Source organism: Adiantum capillus-veneris, chromosome 14, assembly GCF_014529385.1.
Source record: "Adiantum capillus-veneris isolate H3 chromosome 14, ASM1452938v2, whole genome shotgun sequence".
Classification (NCBI taxonomy): Eukaryota; Viridiplantae; Streptophyta; class Polypodiopsida; order Polypodiales; family Pteridaceae; genus Adiantum; species Adiantum capillus-veneris.
Window position 1 is genome coordinate 103,251,206 of NC_140944.1, and position 7,655 is coordinate 103,258,860.

The window sequence follows — 7,655 nt, forward strand, 5'->3', positions numbered from 1 at the left end:
TCCGTGAGAACCCGGCAAAAATCCTGGAAGGCGAAACAAGATAGGATGAAAACAAGTAGGTTGAAAACCCAAATTGCCATTCAAAATGAATTGGATGAAACAAAGGAGCACCTTAAACAAGAGAGAGAGAGAGAGAGAGTAAAATTGCTGAGGTTGACAACAAGCCGAGGAAAGCGTCCTCAGGGGGATCAGTCTTGGTTAAGAAAGTGCTAGAGCCGTTAGATGCTAGCGTACAAAGCAAGGCTAAAAACAAACCAAACTTTAGAGCAGAGATGGTTAACTTATCCTCAACCAGAAGTGGAAACGAAGCGTTTGGAAATGTGTAAACACCTCATTGAAACAGCCCAGACGTTGATGGAACCTAAGGAGGTTAGAACCCCAGAACAAGAAGTGTTGATTCACAAAGACCGAGAAAAACTAAAAATCGATGAACCAAAACAAGTAAACGGACCCAGGGCTGAAATGATTTTGTCACCGGATCATCGAGTGGTGCCGAACACGACTGATGACGCTAAGTCAATCACAATAATGCCAATTTCAGAAGTTGAAGAACAATGGCCACAACACTTATGGGAAACCATTAGAAACAGAAAGAACGGAAGCATGACGTTACAGTCTGCTCCATCCTAATATTAACCTGGATAACGGATTTTATCCAGCCGATATACAATCGTTGTATGGGGATGCGGAAACGGAGATTTCTGTGGAAAGCAAAGCCCAATCCTTGAAAACCCTGCCTTCATTTATAGGTGAACATGAGGCACAATCGGAGATAAGGTTAGTTCCATCCCATATGAGAACTATTCCACATATGGTTGACTCAAAAAGTCTTCAAGAGATGTTGTCGACACCTATAACATGCACAATCATGCTGTCCGAACTCTTGAGAGTCAGACCACACTTATGGGAAGACATGGGAAAACATTTGGAGAACAAAGGAGTAAAGATTCCTCTTCCAACAAACCCTACGGGAGAAGAAAAAAAACGGAAAGGTCAACCCAAAGCCCATCCAGTGCCCATAAACAAGGTCGGAGATTACTGTGAAGGCGAGGAGGGTAATACAACCTTACCTGTTGAATATCAAGATATAAAAACGATAGCTATCCTAGATAGTGGAGCGGGAGTGGTGATTGCTACAAAACAAATATGGGAGAAATAGGGCCGTTCAGCTCTCAGGAAAACGAGAATGAAACTGCAACTCGCCGATGGGTATGTAGAGAGACCATTGGGAATCCTGGACCAAATAGTTGTAACTTCGTGTGGAATTAACTATGAGCACACCTTTGCTGTGGTGGATTTTGGGAAAACAAACAACTTTGACATTATTTTGGGACGGCCATTTATGCGTCAACTCAAAATGATACAAGATTGGGGTTACGACCAAATCTACCTAAGGCACGAAGAGCTAATAACGAAAATCAACATGAAGGATCATAGCTATAGAGAAATTGCAAAAACACCAGTGCAAGAATTTAATTCAACCACTGTAAATAAAAAAGAAATACCTACATGGATGCAAACGAAAGGGCATGTCTGGATGTGTGGAGCATCTGATTGTGGAGACGTAATCAAAGAGGAATGCGTTTTGAAAAGATCCGTAGAAGACGAGGTTTATATCCGAGAACCTTTCCCGAAACATTTATTTGAGCCATTCGGGTGGACTCAAATGGGACTCAAATATTGTCAACCTTGGACGTAAGTGTCAACAAATGCACACCTACAAAATTTTGTGACGAAGAAGGATACGACCTAGTAACGTTGCAAATGGCCAACGTCATCCTTGAGTCAGGATCGGAGAGCGAGGAACAAGAAGAACCACCACGTGAGACCGAGTGTAAAAGAATAATTGATGAGATATCTGTAGTGAATGATAGGAATCGAACGGAGGAGGAATTCACGGATTCACTAAGCAGTGACCTTCCATCACTGGACGATGAAATCCAACTGATAGAGGTTGATGATGAAAGATCAACTGCATCAAAGACGAATAGGAAATATAGGTCGAGGCAGGACAGGTTTCACGAGTTTCCTAACCAAAAACTTAGTCGATAGGAGCGGTATAAATCCAAGAGAATGAGAAAATCAAGGGCGAATAAGCATAATCCGATGTCTCTTGTCAATGATAGAACGGGATATCTAAAGCTTGTCAAAGCTGATGATTGTGTCAAAGACGAGGTCACTGGCCGGTTTATCAAAACTAAACCGTGTAAAAACAACAAGAAGAACAGACACAAAAATCAAACAACTAAGTTGCAAAAAGGGGGGAAAACAGGGTTTGGAATGACCAAAACAGAGAGGAAAACGGAGTACAATAAGCTCAAGCGAACCCTTAGAGACATATGGATGACTGACTTTTAAAAAAATGAGGACATGAGTTCGGACAAGATGGATGCACCGTCCCATTATAAGAAGTATACCATACAAGATAGGAAAATCATAGTGAAACAACCAATGAGGGAATTGAAAGAACCGGGTACATCGTACGACGGTCTTGAAAAAGCCAAACGAATAGATCTAGCGGAACCAGGAGAAAATCCAAAACCTGCATATATTGCCATGGATCTTACTGAAGAATAGGAAAAGCTTTTGGTAGCTACTCTTAAACAGTATAGAGATGTATTTGCATGGTCATACAAAGATCTTAAGGGGGTGGATCCAAGTATCTGTCAACACACAATATCCCTTAAGAATGACGCCAAACCCAGCAGACAATGTCTCTATACTTATAATGAAACATTTGCGAAAAAGATCAAGGAGGAGATAGATAAACTTAAAGAGGCAGAGTTTATTTACGAAATTGAGCATGCCGATTGGGTTTCACCGATTGTGGTGGTCCCGAAGAAAAATAGAAAGTTAAGAGTGTGCGTCAATATCAAGAAAGTAAACACTGCTATGATTCGGGACAACTATCCCCTACCCATTACTGATCATATAATAGAAAGGGTGGCAGGAAAAGAGGCTTATAGTTTCTTAGATGGCTTTTCGGGTTACAACCAACTCGCAATAAAGCCAGAGGATCAGCACAAAACGGCTTTCACAACCGAATGGGGTATTTTTGCATTCCGGGTAATGGATTTTGGCTTAACAAATGCACCAGCCACATTTCAAAGGCTGATGGGTCATGCTTTTAAAGAATATCTAAGACAGTTCTTAGAAATTTACATGGATGACTTGTGTGTTCACTCTCTTGTAAGATTGGAGCACATAGAGCACTTGACCAAGGTGTTCGAAAAATGTAGACTGTATCGGATTTTCCTGAATCCAGAGAAATGTGTCTTCATGGTAAGACATGGCAAAATATTGGGACATATAGTGTCCAAAAATGGTATTTCGACAGACATGGAGAAGATCAGCATCATTGTTGATCTACCATGACCAGTAAAGGCAAAAGAGGTATAGGCGTTTATGGGTCATTGTGGATATTATCGCAGATTTATCTACTCATACGCTATAATTGCAGAACCACTTTACGCGCTGATAACTAAATTTGAGTGGACGGATGAGTGCGAGAAAGCTTTTCAAACTTTGAAGTAGAGATTAATTTATGCTCCAATTTTGAAGGCTCCGGATTGGGAGAAGATATTTCACATCCACGTAGATGCATCAGCGTATGCAATAGGATGCATACTTGCACAACCTGGAGAGAACAACATGGATTTTCCAAGAAGTTACTCCAGTAGACAACTGAACAATGCAAAGAAGAATTACACAACAACTGAGAGGGAGGGATAGGGTATGGTCTATGCAGTGAAAAAGTTTAGACACTACTTACTTTCCCATAAATTTGTATTCTTCGTTGATCACCAAGCACTGCTGTACTTAGTAAACAAACCTTGCAGTACGGGGAGAACTGTTCGATGGTTCATCATACTGCTTGAGTTTGACTTCACGGTGGTAGTCAAGAAAGGAACTACACACCAAAGAGCGGATCATTTATCTAGAATGATGCATGGAGAAAACCCTGTCGGAGTTGATGATGATTTTCCAGATGCATATCTTTTCAACATAGAAATGGTTCCAAGATGGAGCGAGGATGTAATTCCTTTGCTGACTATCGGGTCATTGAATGTGACAAGGCAACCATCTACCATTGCAGCATCCAGATCATTGGTAATGTTGGCGGGCAGGCTATACAAACAGGGATCGGATCAAATCCTTAGGCTTTGTGTTGAATCGAGTGAACAAGAATTGTACCTAAACCAAGCTCATGTACAAACAACAGGGATTCACAATGGGCATGCACAGATGTATCAAAGATTGATGAGAATGGGTGTGTATTGGCCGGAAATGTGACATAGTGTTCATATGCATGTCAAATCTTGCGTTAGATGCACGCTTCAAAAGCCAATAGAGCACGCGACTCTATTCAGATTATCTGTAGCACCCCGATGGAGTAACTACATTGTTGAATACCTCACCACCAGGATACTTCCTGAAGGGATGAGTAGATCACGTATCAAAATGATCATGAAAGAGACAGAAAACTATGTACTGATTGAGGACACTCTTTACAAGAGGGGAAAAGACAATCAATTGGGAATGTGCGCGACTGAAGAGGAATACATTCCTATCTTAGAGCAAGCACACGGCGGACAAGCTGGTGAACATTTCTTAGCTGACAAAACAGCCAAAGCAATTCTTATTGCAGGCATATGGTGGCCTACACTATTCATGGACGCTGAAGAGTTTGTGAAACGATGTGACGATTGCCAGAAAACAAAAATTCCTAGAGCACAGATGATATGCCCTTAAGGCCAATGATGGGGGCAAGAGCATTTATGAAATGGGGAATAGATTTTGTAGGACCGATAGCGCCTCCGGGATATAAAATGCACACTCAATACATTATTGTGGCAACAGATTATCTAACAAAATGGTTGGAAGCTAAAGCAACAACCAAAAATGATGCAAAAACGACAGCACAATTTATGTATGAGAATATTTTCACCAGATATGGCTTACCAATTGAGCTAGTGAGCGATAGAGGAACTCACTTCATCAATGAGGTGATCGAATTCCTATTGGATGAATTCATGGTAATTCACAGGAAGTCTGCTCCCTATCACCCACAAGCGAACGGCCAAGCAAAAAGTACGAATAAAATTTCGGTGACAATTCTCACCAAAATTGTCGGCAAATCGAGAGCTGACTGGGATCAAAAGCTGCATTCAGCTTTATGGGCATATAGAGTTGCTTACAAAACGTCAATCGGAACAACTCCGTTCAACATGGTTTATGGAATTCAAGTGATTTTGCCACTTGAATTCCTTATCCCCACGCTTCGAGTCGCTAAACAATTAGAATGGACGGTCCATGAATTATCCAATCAGGTAGATGCCCTGGAAAAATTGGATGAAACTAAATTGAGAGCCATTGCATCAATCTACGTGTAACATTTAATGGTCTAATGACTTGTGTGTAGCGAAAATGAGCATGAACAGAGTGGGCATTTCATTAGAATAGATTCCTAATGAGAATTACAAGAGTGCTTGGGTGGAGAGAGCAACAAAAATCATAACACCTAGTTAGATAGCATCGACAATACATTCAAAAGAGAGAGAAATTAAGCTATTAACAACAGTTGAGGACCGGATTTGCATGGAGCCGGTCCCCCCTCCAAAAGGCTTTGTATTATGGTTTCTCCCATCAAGAGAGACATTGTACAATACAATTCTTTGTGTTCCTTCAAGACTAGCTAGTGCAATGAAGATGAAAGCTTCATGCACTAAGAAAAACACTTAACAAACACAACTTTAATTATCCCCATTCTCAGACCCAAGACCTCACACACCTTTGAAGATGGTGAGAGCTAGCAGGGTATGCCAGTAGATTGAGAGGAAGAATGAGTATGTTACGAGAAAGATGTACATCTCCTCACATAATCACTCATATTAGCATAGCTTTAGCTTAGTAATTAGCTTGGTAGAGGAGATGAGCATGCATTGAAGCTTGGCTCTTGGTTGGATTTGCATCCACAAGCCAAGAGTGTGTTGATGTAGGCTTCTATCTCACAATCTTGGAGTAGGTGATGAGTTCTCCATTAAATCTTGGGAAGAGATAGTCTTCTCTTTCTTCACACATGAGATTGTGTGAGTGTGTGTGTGATAATGCCTTGCAAAAATCAGCCCCCTCTGTCTCTTGGGCGAGCCCTCTTGCTATTTGCTCTTGCTGAAGCCTCATTGACCCTCCCCAAGTCAAAAGCCAATCACAATTAAGTAGCATAAGTGATAGCCTTTTGACATGTGTCCCCCTTTCCCCTTTTGTGAGAGCTTTAGGTAATTAAATAATTAAACTAAACTCTCATTGGACCCCTTTGCCTCCTGGCCAATAGGAATCAGGCAAGCCATTGGGCTCCTGAATGCTCATTGGACCCCTTGGGAGACTGCCCAATAGTCTTCTAGGAGACTTAATTCTCATTGGTTTCTTTTATTAAATGTTTTTAAATTAATTAAACTAGATTTACTCTAGCTTAATTCTCATTGGTCCACTTCAAGGGTCATCCAATAGAAACTGGGCACACCTTGTGGGCATCTGGTCTAGGGAGCTGACATGTGTCCCTCATTCTCTTTGTGTAAAGGGAGCCTCTGTGTGTGTGTGTGTGTGTGGATTTTTCTCTCATCCCCTACTCTCAAGGGTCGCCCCCTCCCATGTAGGGATATGCCAAGAGTTTTTAGTCACACACAAAGCATCCAAGTTCCCCTAGGTTTGACCTTTGGACACAACCTTTGAATTTTGGAACCTTAGCATTTTGGAAGTCTTAATGGGCTGAAACTTAGGGTATTTTTAGCCCATTGTTGTACATGGATCTTTTGCAGATGGCCCCCCCTTTGGATCCCTATTTTCCCTCCTTTGGATCCCTACTGTGGCCGGTCTGCTAGCTTAACCAATATTCTAGCTTTTTCTCCCCTGGCACTTCCCTACATTAAATGATCAGTTTAAGATTAGAAAATCATTTAGGAGAATTAGATATTGATTATTATGACATTACCTCTCTCTTGAAATCATAGTCGTCCTCGACTATGGTGTAGAGAAGATAAAGCATATTCATAAGTCCTTTTCTTAGCGGGTAGAGGATCCCTATGTTACCCTATGACATCTTTCCACAATGGATGACTAGTCCATTTGGCGCTTGAGAGCCTAAGGCTGCCGCAAGCATGTCTGCACATTAGTCCTATCAGTCTTCCATAGTAGAGTGACAAGTTCTACTTGGTGTTTGGGAGACGCCGTCTCCGCAAACTTGATCTAAGCATGCATACTACTTCATTTTTGTGCACAATAAAGAAAAAGAGAGTCTTATAAGACAAAAACTTTGTTCATTTTTAACATTTTGTACATTTGCTTACTCTTGGGAAGCATTGTAAGCATTGACAAGGTTTAGGTTATCCTTTAATTGTATGCCTTGCATCCATCTAGCATCTTCAAAAGGATAATTCTTAAACTTAATAAGATATCGTCGGATAGTCTTACCGTCTCTTAGTACCTTGTCTTCATGTCGGAGAATGGACTCGGGCTGCAGCACCTGCTCTTGGTCCTCGATCTCCGGTGGGTCTTCAATAGTTGGTTCTTGAGGTGGCTCTCCTTTGTAAGGCTTTAATAGGCTCACATGGAAAGCATTGTGTATGAGCCAATGATTGGGCAACTTGAGTTGATAGGCC